This window comes from Sarcophilus harrisii, chromosome X (assembly GCF_902635505.1).
Source record: "Sarcophilus harrisii chromosome X, mSarHar1.11, whole genome shotgun sequence".
NCBI lineage: Eukaryota > Metazoa > Chordata > Mammalia > Dasyuromorphia > Dasyuridae > Sarcophilus > Sarcophilus harrisii.
Genome location: NC_045432.1, coordinates 54,387,858 through 54,407,625, shown reverse-complemented (window position 1 = coordinate 54,407,625; position 19,768 = coordinate 54,387,858). Strand labels below are relative to the sequence as shown.

The following is a 19,768-nucleotide window of genomic DNA, read 5'->3' as shown; positions in this document are numbered from 1 at the left end:
ATTATATTGGACTTGAGACATCCACCCATGGTTCTCCCGGCAGAGAGGTCTTACTACCATATCAAGTCTGGCTCTGGCTCTAGCTCCTTTCTTCAACAATCATCACAATAGATGAAAATAGAGTCAATCTGTAACTGTTAGGGAAAAGTCAGCTATGGCACAGGCTAGCACTCTTACCTCTTTTAGTGTACATAGAAAATATTTTCAACAGCAAGATTGAATTATTTTTTTTAATGTACTCACTAATGATGGTTTAAAAAAAAAAAAAAAAAAGCTGTTACCAGCAAATTGTTGACTGCCATTTAAATGAAAAAAAAAAATCAGCTTTTAAAATAGTACCATTTCTGGCAATAGGAAATAAAAGTGTTTTCTTCCTTTGAACTAATTGATTCTAAATTTTTAAATGGAGGAAGGCTTAGAGAAAATGAAAGCGTAGGAAAACTTTTTCTTTTCCAGTCTATAAGTAAAAAGGAAGATAAATAAATTAGCTGAATATCATAAAATTCCATACTGATTTAACTGAAAACCTCCATTTAATGTTGGTTCATTATCAGATTAAAAAGTAAATTTAAATTAAATTTAAAACTCTGCAGTGATCCTGCTTACTTTTAAAATATGCATTTTCATTCCTGAAGAAAAAGAGCTGTGTACAGATTCTGCTTCTGTCACTAACTAGCTGATTTATCCAGAACAAGTCATCTGACCCCAAAGAAGGGTCTCAGTTTCCTCATCTGTAAAGTGAGGACCATGATCTTACATGGTTTCTTTGAGGAAAATGCCAAATCTGGAAGCACAGCATGTTATATACTTTACAATTCTGAGGGAATCAGTTAAATAAGTCATATTAATCACTGTTGGCTGGGGAGTTGGGGAGGGATTGTCCCCTTAATATAAGATGGGGGGGGGGAATAAACACCTGTTCTAATTATCCAGGCTGAATCAGAAATGGCTCATCTCTCAATAATTTCACAAGGATATGGTTTAATTACCTCCACTTAATAAAGCAGTAAAATTATTTTTCATTTTCTCTGCTATAGCAAGTGATATGAAATATAAAAATTTTTGATATATGCCTCTTAAAAATGAACAGCAGCATGTGTGTGGAAGGGGAAGACAATATTGATAATATCGTGTCTTCCTAATTTTTGAAAACTGGTTTTTAACAAAGCTTACTTTAGGATTTTTGTTTTCACACCACTCATTTCCTGCTACATTCCCCTGTATAGAACCCCCCCCCAAAAAAAAAAAAAACCAGTTCAGGAGCTTCCACCTTGACTTAAAGTGATTTGATGCAAGCAAAAGCCATCTCCCAGAAGCCATTACAAAGCTCTGTCCAATTGGGCCCTATGAAAAGAACCCAAGAGTCATAAGGCTGTGCCCCAACCATGTTCTATAAAGCGTTCAAAGGTCGAGAATCAGAGAAGCAGATCCCAGAGGCACAGGATCCATGTGGCCCCTCATCAACATCACTTCTAACCCTAAATTGAGAGAATAATTATTGATTGATTGGACAAGAAACTGACTGATGGATGATCATTTACTGAACATCTCTTAGATGAACAAGCTTACAGCAAGAGCAAGGAGACAAACAGGAAGGGAAGGAAGACCTGCTCCCTTTCCTCAAGGTTCTTACTACCTGTCACAAAGAAGCACAAGCTAATGAGACCTACAGTAAATTTATGGCTTGTTTTCCAAACAGTGGGGATACTAGGATCTAACAGGATACCTCAAATAAAAGAAAAATATAAATTTAATTTCAGGTATGGAAGCTGGAAGTACCCCGAGGAAGGTGCTGATAAACATTTAACAGGTTTTCCCAGGGGAAAATGTATACACAGCACAGTTTTAAATTTAATCTTCATTGCTGATAGGTCTTCCATCACTTTCTTAAGCCCAGACAACCAACCAAACAATACATGAAGCCCTGATTTGTAACATTTGCCGATTTCTGAGGCAAAAATGGTCCCATGGAAATTCAGCAATTGAATCCCAATCCGAGCTGGCTCCAACGCATCCCTGAGCATAAAAATGTGGGTCCTGAAATGGCCTGAAATGGAAGGAAGTCAGTGCGGCACAACTTGTATAAGCTTTCCCATAACAGTGTTGGAAGGAGAGCATTTTGTAAATCTTGACACTTGGGCAAAAATTTCAGGAGTCAATAAATAAGCATGCATTTATTAGGCACTTACTGTGGCCGAGGCCCTGGGGCTACAAGGACCAGAAAGGAAGCAGTCTCTGCCGTCTATTCTTTACTCGATTCTATTGGGCAAGATAAGTGCACATGTGAGAACATCCAAAACATATATGAGGGAAGGGGGTGGGCTGGGAAGGGTGGTCTTCCCGCAGGAGGTATTGCTTGTGTTGGGTGTTGAAGGAGGCTGGAAAGTCTAAGAAGAGGCGGAGGCAGCCTGATCTCTCCACCTGCTCAACTCCCTAAAGTATTTCACCATGGAGGCCCCAAACTAAAGCATCCTGGCTTTTCTCTCTGAATTCCAAACACATCCCGGCTCCCCAGACACTTGGATACAAACAGATTTCCAGCCATTCCTCTGCTTCCTCCTCATCACCTCCTCACCACCAGTTAGCAGCCAGACTCAGGTACTAAGAGCAAACATACAGACAAGAGTCTCTCACCCATGACGCGAAGAAGCGAGTGGGCACGAACGATATATGGGGGGTGGGGGGATGAAGGCTTTTTTCTTTGTGTCAGTCACAGAGAACTGGAAAGGATCCCCTCCTTTTAGAGACGAGGAACCCAAGACCCAAGGAGGTAATGGCTTTTCTCAGGTGACCCAGGTAGCAATCAGTGGCCAAGCCGGGGATTTTGTGTTCCGCAGCATACGGACACCCCGCCTCTCGCCCCTCCCCTCCCCCATCCCTCTCCAAGAGGCTTGAACCCAGGATTGGGGAGGGATGACGGGGGCTCAAAGGAGGACAGGCAGGGGGTGGGGAGATGACACGAGTAAACAGGCACTGGGCACGTTGGGAAAATCAGAGGCTGTGAAATAACAGCTCGCATTTCCACGGTGTCTAAAGGCTTCGAAATGTTATCCCTCGTGGGATCAGAGCTCTGGAGCTGGCAGGGACTTTAGAGGCTCAATTTTACAGAAAAGGAAACAGAGGTCCAAAAAGGGAGATTAAATGGTTGCCTCAAGGTCACCCAGGTAGTCGCTGTCACAGGCAGGACTCACAAATGGGGAGGGTTTTCCCTCCCCCCCCCCCACTACGCTCATTAAAATAAGAGGGAGCCCCACGACAACCAGGGAAAAGGAGGCAATAATGCAAGCTCATCCCATTTTACAGATGCGGAAACTGAAGCTAGAAGAGGAGACTTTGGTGAAGGGTTCCCAAATTCCGCGCTCTCCCCAGTGTTCCCGCCCCTCCTCCCCCACAGCCCTCCCGAGCCCCGGCACCCTGTACTCACCGAGCCCAGAGCTGGTGCTGGCGTGGCAGGAAGTGCCCCCACTGGCCGGAGAGCCGAGGAAGCCTGTGGCCCCTTGCCGGGAGCTTCCGGAACCCCTCTATGATACCTCGGAGGTCCGCACATCTCGGTGGCTCAGATCCCCACCCAACCTGGGGAGCCGAGAGGAGGGGAAGGGAGGGGAAAGGGGCCCGAGACGGGGAGGCCCCAGAGCAGGGGCGGGGCACCCGCACACAGAGGACTGGTTGGAAGGATGGAGGGAGGGACTAGAAGAGGGGCTAGAGAGCCAAGAAAGCCAATTCACGTTAAGCAACACGTTAAGACCTCCGAATCCTGATCAACTAGTGCCCAGCCGCCTGCCCCCAGCCTCCTGCCAGTGTGGCGGCTCCTCCTTTGGACGGAGGTGGAGGGCTACAGGTGCTGAATGAGGCATACCTTGCCACACTCTGAGACTAAGGCGCTGGTCTGTTTTACTCGACGGTCCTGCCTTGTTACACGGGAGAATTCTAGGTGGTTTAGTAGATGGAGCCCCGGCCAAGGTTCGGGAAGCCCCAAATTCCCATCATTCCTCAGACAGGGACGGGACTCTGGGTACCAGTGAACCTCTTTGAGCCTGGTTTCTAAGCTGTAAAGGATGGATAAGAAAACGCTGACTTCCCCAGGTTGTAGAAAGATTCAAACGAGGAGGCAGGGGAGGCGTTTTGCGAAGCACTACCCATACTCTAGCTACCCAGCATTCTAGAAGAGCCAGGATCAAGCCACCAGCCTTTCCTGAAAGACCCGGCACTGGGGTGCCTGACCCTGGAGAAAGCAGCTTCAAAGCAGGGAAGCTGGGGGAGCGGGGAGGATTTAAAACAGATTAAGAAATCTGGTAAGAAATCAGATTAAGTAAAAGGATTAAGAAATCCCTGTCCCTCTATACCTGCTCCTATGCTAATGAGGGGCGTGGCTCATGCTAATTAGGAAAGAGGGAGAAGCCCACTCCAGGTTCAAGGGTTTCCCAAGCTTCCCAGTCAATGGCTGGCAAAGTGCCGGCTGGTTTTCTGAGGACTCACGAGCAGCCAATGCAGCCCAATTTGGGGGACGCCATATTATTCCATAGTCTCAATCTCCAGGCCAGGCCACCCAGACTCGCCTCCCTCCCATCTTCTGCTTGTAAAGTTGCTTTGTTGCACCCGTGGGACTTTGCATTTGCATTTATGAAACTTCATTTGGCAACTTTACCACTAGCAATTACAGAGGACCTGCCAGCCCGTTTTGCTAGAGGGAGTTTCCATATCGGATATCCCCAGGCCTCTGAAACAATCAATAATAATAAGAGCTAACATTTGGTTGGTGCTTACCATGTACCTGTGCTAGCATTGTGCTAAGTGCTTTCGATCCTCACCACAACCCTGGGAAGTAGGTGCTCTTATTAACCCCATTTTACAGATGAGGAAATTAAGGCAAAGGTTAAATGGCTTGCCCAGCGTCAATCAATCAAAACGCATTTATTAAATACGTGAGACTGAATTTGAACTCAGACTCTAGACCCAACACTTTATCCACTGAACCTCACAAGTAGAAGAAAATTAAAAAAAATACCCCAGTAATAAACAAGACGACTATGACAACAGAAAACCCAAATAGAAATTTGATTTAAAAGATTTCGCTCCAAATGTCAGTCTATTATCAGAGAGCCTACCAACTCTTTAAGCCAGGATACCTCCTGACATCTTTGGAGTCAACTGGCTAAAATGAAAACATAAAGATTCCAGATTGTGAATAGATTCGCTGGCCCAGACAACCCAGACCGGCAGGCTTCAGGAGACTACAGGGGCACTTTATGGCCATGTGGAAGGTAGATCATGAGGCAGTTCTCTCATAAAGAGCTAGATCCAACTGTGACTTCCTCCTTGGGATTCTTGAGGGCAGAAACGGACGCTCACAAGGCTTGCCTAGTGGGTGGGAGCTCTGGGCAAAGGGACCACAGAGTGACAACGACTGGGTTGCCCTGATAGAAGGAAGTCCCACTGATCTCTTCCAGGGAACCCGGCAACCAAAGCTCCAAGAGGAGGATCTCAGGTGTCTTCCTCAGTTTCTCCTCATTTCAGCCTTAGTCAAGAAATTTATTCATCAAGAAACCCAGGAAGACTTTTATACAAAGTGATGCAGAGGAAAATGAGCAAAACCAGTACATAAAGGGAAAAAAGTATAAAGACTAAGAACTCAAGTCAATGACCAGTCATGACTCCAGAAGACTGGGGATGAAGACTGCTTCCCACTTCTTAGGAGAAATGTGATGGCCTAGAGGTGCCATATGAGACAAGTTCTCAGCCACAGCCAATGCCTGAATTTGTTTGAATTGATTATACTCACTTGTTATGGGAGAGGAAAGGCTTTTCTTAAGAAAAAGGGGGAGAGTTGTAACAGAGCAGTTAGAGTGATGCAAAAAATGGACAAGTATCAAGGAAACATTCAAAATACACCAGAGAAAGAAATTCAAAAAGGGACCCAGACAAACGGGGCAGTACTGATGTAGTGTTAAAATGTAATCTGTATTCAAAAAACAAACTACCTAATATTTGTAGTTTCATGCAATCTTCTTTTTCTGTCTTTTATATATGGAAATATTCATGTCTGGGAAGTTCATTATAAAAAAAAAGTCTTAAAACATATGGAGTATTCTCGCTAGAGGTGGTAGACTACAAATGCAGAACAAGGCTAGTCCCGTCTAACACGATTGGTTTGTGGATTTTTTCCCCCTTAACTGTATTTCTTTAACTTGTATAGGGAAGATTCTGTTGATGCAAGGAAGGACTTGAGAGAAGTGACAGAAATTATGGTTTAATATGGGAAACAAAACGAGATGAGATTCTTCGGTAAAATGAGAGTTCACTTCGTGAAACTTCCTGATAGTCATCAAGCTATTGCCTCCTTCTTCCTTCAGGAGAGAGACATCCCTAGAGGTTGCCAACTTTATTTTTTTTTTATTTATTTTTTAATAACTTTTTATTGACAAAACCTATGCCAGGGTAGTTTTTTACAACATTATCCCTTGCACTCACTTCTGTTCCGATTTCTCCCCTCCCTCCCTCCGCCCTCTCCCCAAAGATGGCAAGCAGTCCTATACATGTTAAATAGATTGCAGTGGATCTTGGATATAATATATGTGTGCAGAACCAAACAGTTTTCTTGTTACTCAAGGAGAATTGGATTTAGAAGGTATAAATAACCTGGGAAGAAGAACAAAGATGCAAGCAGTTTACATTCATTTCCTAGTGTTCTTTCTTTGGGTGTAGCTGCTTCTGTCCATCCTTGATCAATTGAAACTCAGTTGGATCTTGTCTTTGTTGAAGAAATCCACTTCCATCAGGATACATCCTCATACAGTATCGCTGTTGAGGTATATAATGATTTCCTGGTTCTGCTCATTTCGCTCAGCTTCAGTTCATGCAAGTCTCGCCAATCCTCTCTGTATTGTCTGCGTCATTTTTTCAGAACAATAATATTCCAAACATTCATATACACATTTACTCAACCATTCTCATATGGGCATCCATTCATTTCAGCTTCTGGCCACTACAAACAGGGCTGCCAAACCATTTTGGCATACAGGTCCCTTTCCTTTTAGTATCTCTTTGGGGTATAAGCCCAGTAGAGACACTGTTGGATCAAAGGGTATGCACAGTTTGATAACTTTTTGGGCATAGTTCCAAATAGCTCTCCAGAATGGCTGGATGTATTCACAATTCCACCAACAATGTATCAGTGTCCCTATTTTCCCACATCCCCTCCAACATTCTGCATTATCTTTCCCTGTCATTCTGGCCAATCTGACAGGTGTATAGTGGTATCTCAGAGTTGTCTTAATTTGTATTTCTCTGATCAATAGTGATTTGGAACACTCTTTCATATGAGTAGTAATAGTTTTAATTTCTTCATCTGAAAATTGTCTGTTCATATCCTTTGACCATTTATCAATTGGAGAATGGCTTGATTTCTTATAAATTAGAGTCAATTCTCTATATATTTTGGAAATGAGTCATTTATCAGAACCTTTGACTGTAAAAATGTTTTCCCAGTTTATTGTTTCCCGTCTAATCTTGCCTGCATTAGTTTTGTTTGTCCAAAAACTTTTCAATTTGATATAGTCAAAATTTTCAATTTTGTAGTCTATAGTGATCTCTAGTTCTTCTTTGGTCATAAATTCCTTCCTCTTCCACAGGTCTCAGAGGTAAACTATCCTATGCTCTTCCAATTTATTTATGATCTCATTCTTTATGCCTAGATCATGAACCCATTTGGACCTTATCTTGGTGTCAGATTGTTAGGATGGGTCAATGCCTAGTTTTCTGCCATACTAATTTCCAATTTTTCCCAGAAATTTTGTCAAATAATGCATTCTTATCCCCAAAACTGGGGTCTTTGGGTTTTCAAACACTAGATAATTAAGGTTATTGGCTGTTTTGTCCTTTGAACCTAACCTATTCCATTGATCAACTAGTCTTTTCTTAGAATACCAAATAGTTTTAGTAACCTGCCTTATAATATAATTTTAGATCTGGTAGCTAGGCCACCTTCATTTGATTTTTTTCATTAATTCCCTTGAAATTCTTGACCTTTTGTTTTTCCATATGAACTTTGTTTTATTTTTCTAGGTCATCAAAATAGTTTTGGGAAGTCGATTGGTATAGCGCTAAATAAATGGATTAGGTAGTATTGTCATCTTTATTATATTTGCTCCCAATCCAAGAGCATTTAATATTTTCAGTTACTTACTTCAGACTTAATTTGTGTGGAAAGTGTTTTGTAGTTTTCTCCATAAAGTTTCTGATTTTCCCTTGCAGATGATTCCTAAATATTTTTATACTATCAGTAGTTACTTTAAATGGGTTTCTCTTTGTAACTCTGACTGTTGGATTTTGTTAGTGATATATAAGAATGCTGATGACTTATGTGGGTTTTATTTTATAAAACAACTTTGCTAAAATTGTGGATTATTTCTAATAACTTTTAGTAGAATCTCTGGGGTTCTCTAAGTATAGCATCATATCATCAGCAAAGAGGTAATTTGGTTTCCTCATTGCCTATTCTTATTCCTTTAATATCTTTCTCAGCTCTTATTGCCATACTAGCATTTCTAATACAATATTAAATAGTAATGGTGATAGTGGGCAACCTTGTTTCCTCCCTGATCTTATGGGAATGGTTGCAGTTTGTCCCCATTACATATGATGCTTACTGCTGGTTTTAAATAGATGCTGCTGATTATTTTAAGGAAAAGTCCATTTATTCCTATACCCTCAAGTGTTTTAATAGGAATGGATGTTGGATTTTATCAAATGCTTTTCTGCATCTATTGGGATATCATTATGGTTTTGTTAGTTTGGTTATTAATATGGCAATTATGCTGATAAGTTTTCCTAATATTGAACCAGCCCTGCATTCCTGGTATAAATCCTCTTGATCATGGTGAATTATCCTAGGGATGATTTTTCTGTAATCTTTTTTGCTAATATTTTTATTTAAGATTTTAGCATCAATATTCATTATGGATATTGGTCTATAGTTTCTTTCCGGTTTCAACCTACCCAGGTTTGAAGTATCGTACCATGTCTGTGTCATAGAAGGAATTTGGTAGGACTCCTTCTTTCCCTATTTTATCAAATAATTTATATAGCATTGGGGCCAATTGTTCTTTAAATGTTTGGTAGAATTCACATGTAAATCCATCTGGTCCTGGGGATTTTTTCTTAGGGAGTTAATTGCCTGTTCTATTTCTTTTTCTGAAATGGGACTATTCAAGCAATTTACTTAGAGGTTGCCAACTTTAGCACAGCTGGTCACTGGACGGTCCTAAAGAAATGGTGATGATGCCTGCCCAACTCTTTGGCAATCTTTTCCTGGACTCCTTGTGGAACTCTTGGTTTGTACTGCTCATATCATTACCCTGATTCTCTGCAAAAATACTTTTCACAAAGTATGCTTGCTTGTTTTGTTCATGCATTCATTTTTACTTTCAGCATTTTATCATGACTTTACTCTGACACTGATTTTATGGTCTTGTCCACTAATGATTTCTCCAAATGTCTGATTCCTCAACTATTAAATGATCCCTTATATTAAATGATAGGGTAGTGAATAAGTAGAGTTTTTAAGATCTCTCCTTAAAAGATCTGCAATAAAATAACTGTTTGGACATGTATACATATATTGTATTTAACTTCTACTTCAACATATTTAACATGTATTGGTCAACCTGCCATCTGGGGGAAGGGGTGGGGGGAAGGAGAGGAAAAGTTGGAACAAAAGGTCTTGCAATTGTCAATGCTGAAAAATTGCCCATGCATATATCTTGTAAATAAAAAGCTATAATAAAAAAAACGGTCTGCAATGCTATTACCATGTGATTTAAATCTAATCTAAATGACCTATTTTTTTTTATGATCCTGGGCAAGCCAAATTGGGGATGATAATAGCATTTATCTCACAGTGTTGCTGTGAAAAGCAAAAGCATATGTAAAGCACTTTGCAAATGCTAAAGAACTTGATAAATAGGAACTATTCTATATCTTCTATGTATCTATACATGTTCGTATTATCTCCACCATTATAATGTAAGATCCAGGATGATTTCAGAAAAGCATTGAAAGACTTACATGAACTGATGCCAAGTGAAGTGGACAGAACCAGGAGAACATTGGGTATATAGTAACAAGACTATTTCATGAAGTGAACTCTCATTTTACCAAATCAGATCACATGTGATGGATTTGGCTCTTCTCCAAAATTCGGTGATTCAAAACAATTCCAAAAGACTTAGGATGGAAAATGCCATCTGCATTCGGAGAAAGAACTTTGGAGACTGAATGTGGACTGAAGCATATTTTTACTTTTGTTTATTTGTTTGCTTTTTCTTTCTTGTGTTTTTCCCCCTTTGGGGCTGATTTTTATTCCACAACATGACAAATATGGAAATAACCATTGTGACTGGTTAACGAGAGAACCACAAAAAGAACAGAGGGGTAAAAGGAAATCAATTTCTCTCTTTTTCTCTCGCTCTCTTCCTCCCTTTCTTCTTTTACTTCTCTCCCTCTCTCCCTCTCTGTGTCTGTCTATCCATCTGTCTCTCCCCTAAGTTAAATCTGATGGTGCTGATCACCTGGCCTGACCAACAGAGAAAATCACTTAGGTCCTCACTCAATAGATGGAAAGGTTCCTCACTTCGACCTTCCTTCTGTCTGCTTAGCTCTTCCTCACTCACCACCCAGAATTTCTCCGATCTCAGTCCTAAAGCAGAGCTGGCACCCACAACATTTCACCTCACTCCAGCTGAAAAATCAGGTCAGGCTTGCAAATCAGAAATCCTGCTCTGGGGTAAAGGAAGATACTGATGGCCAAGAGAACTTTGGACACAGAGCTCCCTCTCAATTAAAGCCCCAGGTGTTAAGGGATGGAGGCAAAAACACAGCTTATCATAGAAAAGATCATATGTTGTTAGGAAAAGGAAGTGAGCAAGCCTTGCAGAGGGGCCTCAACCAGCAGGAGCACGCAAGGAAAATTCATTCTCAACAAGTCTGTGATTTGAACAGTAAAGGATAATTTGTTTCTTTGCTCCTGGAACAAAGGGTTCAGAGGAAACATAAATGTTGCATTTGGACTTCAAAACTATTCATGAACCAAAACTTGGTAAGCTTAAAGAAGAGCAGGAATTTGAGAGAAATAAGAGAAAGTTTTACTGCAGATAAAATAGGATAAGGTTCCTAGTCACAGTTGACAAACCAATGCTTCTTCCTCACCTTTCAACAACTCAGAGTATGGACAGTTGGGAATCTCATTCTTAAATAAAAGTGGCTGTTCCATGAATGGAAAAATACTGTCCCTGTGCCCACGTTTTCAGCACTCATCCCTTCTGTTCTGCCTGTGAGGAAGATGTAGTACATCTTTCAAACTGGGATGAGTGGGCTACCTTCATCTTTCCCCAGAAGTCAATAATTATGCTCCATTTCCAGAATCCCCAATTTTCTCTGGCTCCTTATTGACTCTTTCCCTTCCACCTTCAAACCTAGACATATATCCCCAAACCCTCCCGTCACATAAAGTAGCTTTCCCATTTCTCTCCTTTTCCCTACCAAGCAATTGGTACAAGCTGCCAACATCTCCCTGGTACCCAAACTTCTCTTGAACTGCCTACAAATGTCTCACATCACCAGTTACTGCCAAGCCCTATGGCCTTTTTCCTCTATCCTTATTTTTCATGAGATCCTTTCCATCCCTTTGTGAGCTACTACATTATTCTGAATACACTGCTAGGTGTTATGCTGGAAAAAATGGTGATATGGATATCAGCCCCAACTCTGCCAGGTTTTTAGCAGCTCTCTTTCACTGCTTAACTTGTCTAAGCCTTAGGTTCCTCAGACATAAGCTGAAAGCAATAATACTACTAAGATTTACTCACAGGTATGGCTGGGAGAAAACAGCTTGTAAATCACATGTATCACTTCCTAGAATGAATATATATCTAAAATTTTCTAACAACCATAATCTAAACACGACATTCTTTCACCCTTCTGGAGGAGGGGACCCAATTTCATATCAATACTCTTTCTTCTGAATTCAAACTGAATAACAACAACCAGTCTTTTTTACTAGGTTACACAAAAAAAAAGCATCTAAGTCACAGTTTTCAAGGAACTTCCCATTAGCTTGCTTTTTTCATCTTCCTCCCAATCTCTAAGTGGATATCCCTGAAAGTTGGTCTTCTCCCCATTCTTCTCTCTTCACACACTGTCCCCCTCAGACAACTCATTGCTTCCCATGATTCCATGCTCATTCCTTCCCTCAACTGAGTGTCTTCTTTTCTTTCCTGCTCTCACCCCCCCCCCCCACAAGGTGAAGAAGACCGTGTCCAACTGCCTGTGGACAATTCCATGCATTGATTCGTTACCTCAAATTCAACATTCCTAAAACCCAAATTTATTGCCTTCCAATCCATACCCACTACCCTTTCAACTTTCTTGGCCCACTGTCCCACTCATCCCAGTTTGAAAACAGGGATGCATTCTTGATTTTTTCCTTCTCTTTCATTCCCTGTATCTGGTCACCAAGTCCTACTAATTTTTCCTTCAAAATGTCCCTCACACCCATCCTTTCTCCTCTAGTTCATGTTGCCACTCCCCAAATCCAAGCCCTCATCACCTCCAGATTTTCTCCCTTCCAATCCATAATGCAGCTACTTTGACTGCTCTATCTTCAGGGTTTCTAGAATAATAATGTCAAGCATTTGTAAAGCATTTCAAATTTTATAAAATGCACTACATGTTGTCTCATTTACTCCCACTAACTCATACATAATGGATGTAATAGTTCTGTTAATTCTGGTCTACTACCTCCCACATACTGAAGTGCTCCCAGAAGATTATCACAATAGCCTGCTCAAAGGATGGCCCATAGGTATTAGGGACTGTTGGCTCCTACAAATAAGCTACACATACAAAAAAAAAATTAAGATAAGCGATAAGGAAGAGGGGAAAGGGAATAAGAATTTATATAGCAATTTACATAAATGCCAGCCACTGTATTTTATAAATATTCTATCATTTAATCCTCAAAACAGTCCTGTGAGGCAAATTATTATCTCCATTTTATAGTTGAGGCAACTGAGGCAGATAGAGATGAAGTGACTGGTCCAGGGTCACACATATCATAAGTATCTTGAGGCCATATTTAAACTCCAATCTTATGGATTCGAAACTTAGCACTCTATCCACTGGGCCAAGATAAGTCTAAAAGCAAAGCGGCAAAATTTCTTTGAACTTATCATTCTATATGACCCTTCTCCTACTGGGGAGCTGCTTGATCTAACTGACCTGTATCACCATGGAACAGAATTCAAAATAATAATAATATGTTATTATCACATTAATCATTTAATCATTCCAATCAATAAATTGATTTAATCATTAAATTAATTAATTTTAAAGCTGAACTTGATTAATTAGCTCAATTGGTCATTTATTTGTTGATTATAGGTTGATTAAGTAATTAGAATATTAAATAATATCTAATTAGGTGATTTAATTATATTAAAATAATTAGTTAAGAGTTTAGATTAAGAGAATAGCCATTGAATTATCCATAAGTATATGTGTTCTTTAAAAGCCTGTTCTAGATAAATAGCCAAAATAGACTTGGGTTGGAAAATGCCATCCACATCCAGAGAGAAATCCATGGAGATTGAATGGTGAATCAAAGGATAGTATTTTCACTTTTTGTTTCTTTGCTCTTTTTCTTTCTCATTTTTTCCCTTTTGGTCTGATTTTTCTTGCACAATATAACAAATATGGAAACATGTTTAAAAGAATTGCAAATATCCTTTAATCCAGCACTATCTCTACTGGCTCTGTATCTCAAAAAGATCATAGGGGAGGGAAAAGGACCCACGTCTTCAAAAATACTTATATCAGCTTTTTGTAGTGTCAAGGAACTAGAAATTGAGTGAAATGCTTAATAAATTATGGTATATAAATGTAATGAAAAATTATTGTTCTATAAGAAATTATGAACAGGCTCATTTCAGAAAAGCCTGGAAAGACTTCCATGAACTGATGCTGAGTGAAGTGAGCAGAAACAGGAAACATTGTACACAGTAACAACAAGATTATGTGATCATCAACTATGATGGACTTGGCTCTTTCCTGTTGAGGTTTTCTTGGGGTCCTTGGGAACAGCCTTCTTTCCAGTTCAGTAATCACCCATGAGTAGCCAGGGGTTAAAGTCCAAATCCCTTATTATCTCTTTTAAAGTCTTGTCTCTTTTCCTGGGGCTTTGGCTAGCTTTCTTGGAGGCCTTCTGTAGTCTTGCTTTCCAGAGCTTGAGCTTCTGCCTCCTTCTCTGGCCTCTGAATCTCTCCAAATTTCAAGGCTTTGTGCTTCAGCCTCCAGCCACAACAAAGGTGGAAGATGGAATGAATCTATCTCAGCCTCCAAGAGCTTCTAGTGCGCTAGTCCTTTCTGGCTCTGAGAGCTTCTCACTTATATCCTCTATACTGAGTATACACCAATCATTCTATCATTGGAAACCATTATTTGTCGTAGGATTAAATCAACGCTAAACTAGATTTAACCATTGTCTCCTCAATTTCCACTTAGTACCTTGTTTCAAGTTCTGGCCCATAACATCTCCTTGTAGGATTAAATCATTCATACTGAACCACGATAAATTGGATAACTATTTTCTCTATCAATTCCACTGACTTAGTACCTCGTAAGAATCTTTTGTTTCAAGTTCAGAGTTCTGGCCCATAACACTTTCCAACAGCAAGGCGATTCAGGCCAATTACAATAAACTTGTGAGGGAGAGAACCATTTGCATCCAGAGAGAGGATTATGGGGACTAAATGTGGATCATAACATAGTATTTTCACCTTTTTTGTTGTTGTTTGTTTGCTTGTTTTTTTTTTCTTTTCTCGTTTTTTTTTCCACTTTTGATCTGATTTTCCTTGGGCAACATGACAAATATGAAAATATTTACAAGAATTGCATAAGTTTAACCTATATCAGATTACTTGCTGTCTTGAGGAGGATTTTTTGAGGAGATTTTTTCCTTCAGATTTTCAGAGTTTCGGGGTCCCCTCTTCAATAACAAATCGATTTTATAAAACAGGAAAGTGAGGCAGAAAGAGTTTAAATGATTTATCCAGGGTCACACAGCTAGAAGACAAATGTAAGAGGCAAGATTCAAACTCAGGGTTTCTTGATTCCAAACCTAGAGCTCTATCCACTGTATCCCAAAGCTGCCAAGAATGTGCCCTCAACAAGTTACATAATAATAATGACTACATTTATGCAGTGATTTGCGGATAACAAAGCACTGTCTGTGTCAATGTGAAGCAGGAAATCTAATTATCTTCCCAATTTTTCAAGAGGGAAAGGATCAGAAGTCAAGAGACTTGCCTATGGTCAAAAAACTAATAAGCAGAGACTATACTTGAATGCAGATCTTTTGAATTTAAATCCTGAGATTTCTTCCTACTGCTTATACTAGGAAGTGTGAAAGAGAAGAAGCTCAGAACCTGCCCCTAAAATCGAACTGGGGACATCCAACACAAGGGAACCAACAGCTAGCTGACAATAAAGGCCACACCTGGTCGGTGGCCAATGAGCAGCACAGAGGGAACACCAGCCTGCAGACAGCCATCACTGGGCTCAGGTAGCAAAGGAGGCATTTGTTATATGCTTATAAAATGGAATTCACTGAGAGGCAGGTTTCGAGCTGGGTCCTTGGTAAGAGAGTGTGGCCTGGGGAGCTGGGTGACATTCCACCGGAGGAAGAAAAGGCAAGCATCTGAGAGAAGGAAAAAAGGTTTGCACTAAGTTAAAAACAAAAGGCAAGGGCATATCTGGGGAAAGTGAGTGAACTAGGATATGGTTTAGTTGCTTAGAAAGAATTTGAGTTTTTAGGGAAGTGAAGAGGCAGTTGTGAACAAAGCCTAAGGCAAAAAGGCACAAGCTACAGTGGGAAGAGTTGCTGGAATTGGTGTCAGGAAGCTCAGGGACTTCCCAGCTGTGATGCCCTGAGCAAGTTCTGCAGCTTAACTGATGCCAGTTTGCTTATTTATAAGCTGAGGTTCCATTAAAGTCTCTTCCAGCTCTAAATGCAATAGCCCAGTGTAATCAAAAGGAGTCAGAGATGGAGGAATGGAAGCCAGGGGGGAACAAAAGGATGAGGGAAAGCCTCCGGGTTTGGTGATGTTGTGACAGGCACTGTGGCAGAGAGGACTAAAACTCAGGCCCTGAAGTCAAGAAAACATCAGCTATGTCACCATGGGTGAGGCATTTCAAATTTCAGTGAAAAGTGAACTCCTTCCCATGTCTTTAGAAAAGCCTCAAGAAAAACAATAAATCATATTGCTTTAAGGTTCACAGCGTGCTTTTGCACAAATACCTTATTCATTAAGGTTGTTCTAAGTATTATTTCTTCTACAGCTCCTAGAGGTCAGAGACAGTTAGCAAGTTTTGGAACTTAAACATAAATTTATATATTCTGTCTCTAAGAGTACTAAGCACTTACTACCAGTACCACAAATCACTTTCTCCAACATTTGTTCATGGACCAACCATTCAATCTTTCTTTTTCTCTCTTTTCTTTCTCTCTTTCCCAGTTCTCTTTCTGGTTTTCTATTCCACTCTTTTTTCAGTTATGCATGTGCCTCTCTGGTACTACCAGCCCCTCTCAAATTACCCAGCAAGCATAAAACCATCTCCACAGGAAGCAGGCACACACAGATCACCTTTCTCCACATCAGAGAAGAATTAAAGGTGAGTCCTCAAATGGAGAGCACTGCCAAGCACAACTAATTAGAAGAAAGGTGACTTAGGATCAAGTACCTGGACAACTGTTCCTTTTACAAAACCTCTTATGACAAAGGGCTGAAACAAAATCTATTATGCATCAACTGAAGTAAAAAAAAAACCCCAGCAAAACAGGGATTGCCATCATGATGTCAAACAAAGCACAAGCAAAAAACCAGACTTAATTAAAAGAAATAAGAGAAACGACATTTTGCTAAAAGGTACCACAGACAATGAATAATAATACTAAACATATATGCACCAAATATGTAGCATCCAAATTCTTTTGGGGGGGGGCAATTTCATCATTTTATTAAGAAAGGCCAGTAGGTTATTAAATTTAAAAGGATGGTCATTTGGTCATTTCTTTTAGACCAAAAACAAACACAAATCAAGGGTTTCTTGGGACTTATGAAGGGAGATAATATGAAAGGAAAAATGGACAACACTTGACAAAAATCAAAGGAGGCAATTCTCTTTGATGACATTAGCATTCAAATTCTTAAAGGAAAAATGAGTGATTTATACAAGAAAACACACAGAAAATGTATACTGGTGGGGGACCTCAACTTTCCTCTCTCAAAATGAGACAAATTAAACCACAAAATAAACAAGAAAGAAGTTAAGGAGATGGAGAGAATTTTAGAAAATCCTCTGGACAAAACTGAAAGGGTATAGAAAGGAGTATACTTTTTTCCTCAGCCACACATGATACCTTTACAAAAAGCGACCATGTATTGGGGCACAAAAACTTCACAACCAAATTCAGAAAAACAGAAATGTTAAATGCATCCTATTCAAACCATAACACAATAAAAATTATATTAGAAAATTATGTATTCATTGTTGGTGGAACTGTGAACAGAGCCAGCCATTCTGGAGAGCAATTTGGAACTATGCTCAAAAAGTTATCAAACTGTGCATACCCTTTGACCCAGAAGTTTCTACTGAGATTATATCCCAAAGAGATCTTAAAGGAGGGAAAGGGACCCACATGTGCAAAAATGTTTGTGGCAGCCCTTTTCATAGTGGCAAGAAACTGGAAAATGAATGGATACCCATCAATTGGAGAATGGTTGAGTAAATTGTGGTATATGAATGTTATGGAATATTATTGTTCTGTACGGAATGACCAGCAGAATGATTTCAGAGAGGCTTGGAGAGACTTACAGGAACTGATGCTGAGTGAAATGAGCAAGACCAGGAGATCATTATACATGGCAACAACAAGACTATACAATGGTCAATTCTGATGGGCGTGGCTCTCTACCAACAATGAGATGATTCAAGCCAGTTCCAATTGTCCAGTAATGAAGAGAGCCATCTACACCCAGAGAGAGGACCGTGAGAGCAGAGTGTGGATCACAACATAGCATTCTTAGTCTTCTGTTGTTGTTTCCTTGCATTTTGTTTTCTTTCTCAGTTTTTTTTTTCCTTCTTGATCTGATTTTTCTTGTGCAGCAAGATAACTGTATAAATATATACACATATACTGGATTTAACATGTATTTCAACATATTTAATGTGTATTGGATTACCTACCATCTAAGGGAGGGGCTGGGGAAAGGAGGGGATAATTTGGAACAGAAGGCTTTACAATGGTCAATGTTGAAAAATTACCGATATATATGTTTTGTAAATAAAAAGCTTTAATAAAAAAATAATTATTTTCTTTTCAAAAAAACCAATGTATTTCTAAAGAATGAGTAGGTAAAGAACATATCATAAAAATAATAAATAATTTCATTAAAGAGAATGACAACAATGAGATAACAGACAAATATATAGGAGATACAACCAAAACAGTACTTAGGAGAAATTTTAGATATCTCTATGCTTACATCAATAAAATATAGAAAGAGCAGATCAGTGAATCAGGCATGCAACTAAAAAAATTGAAAATGAACAAATTTTAAATCCCCAATTAAACACCAAATCAGAAATCCTAAAAATAAAATAAAAGATTAATAAAAACTACATGTAAGAAAACCAATGAACTAATAAATAAAACTAGAAGCTGGTTTTATGAAAAAAAAACAATATATTATATAAGCCATGGTTAATTTGATTAAATAAAAGAAGAAAGAAGAAAACCAAATTACCAGTAACAAAAATAAAAAGGGTGAATTCATCACCAATTAAGAGGAAATTAAAGCAATTACTAAGAGCTATTTGAACAATTAAATCTAATAAATCTTGCAAGTTAATAAAATGAATAAATATTTTAAAAATATATAAATTGCCTGCTTCTGTTAATAGAGGAGGAAATAGAATATTGAAATAACTCTGAGAAAAAGAAATTGAACAAGCCATAAATGTACTCCTTAAGCAATAATCCCCAGGACCAGATGCGTTCACAGTGAATTCTACCAACCATTTAAACATTTAAATAACAATTAATTCTAATACTATATAAACTATATGGGAAAACAGACAAATATTTCTTCATATTAACAAAGATCCAACAAGAAAAGATAGAGAAATACCACTTAAAATAACTACAGAAAATACAATATACTTAAGAATCACCCTACCCAGACAAACCCAGGATATGAAAACAAATATAAGATACTTTTTACACAAATAAAATAAGATCTAAACAACTAAAGAAATATTAATTGCTCATGGTCAGGCTAAGTCAACATGATAAAAATGACAATGACCAAAAATTATTTTATGAAGCTAGAAGAAAAAAATTACAAAATTCATCCGGAAGAACAAAAAGTCAAGAATTTCAAGAGAATAAATGAAAAAAAAATGTGAAAGAAGGTGGTCTAGAAGTAGCAGATCTCAAAAACTGTATTACAAAGTAGTAATCATCAAAACAATATGGTACCTGCTAAGAAATAGAATGATAGATCAGTGGAATAAATTAGGTATACAATAAATAGCAATAAATGACCATAGTAATTTAATATTTGACAAATCCAAAGACCCAGGATTTTGGGGCAAGAAATCGCTATTTTACAAAAATTACTAGGAAAACTTGAAAGTAGTTTGGTAGAAACTAGAT

General features: G+C 39.1%; 1 protein-coding gene across 3 annotated transcripts in view; it reads right to left on the bottom strand.

Moving 5' to 3' along the window:
• ZNF275 (zinc finger protein 275) overlaps positions 1–3,708 on the bottom strand; it is a 49,689-nt gene extending 45,981 nt beyond the window's left edge. For 2 of the 3 annotated variants that reach the window (XM_031944756.1, XM_031944757.1), the window contains exons 1-2: positions 3,425–3,708; positions 2,190–2,259 (exon numbers count right to left, since the gene is read on the bottom strand). The gene's annotated coding sequence lies outside the window, so the exon portion shown is untranslated. The remainder of the gene's footprint in view (positions 1–2,189; positions 2,260–3,424) is intronic. The other variant, XR_004230602.1, reaches the window with a different exon arrangement.
• Positions 3,709–19,768: the final 16,060 nt, after the last annotated feature.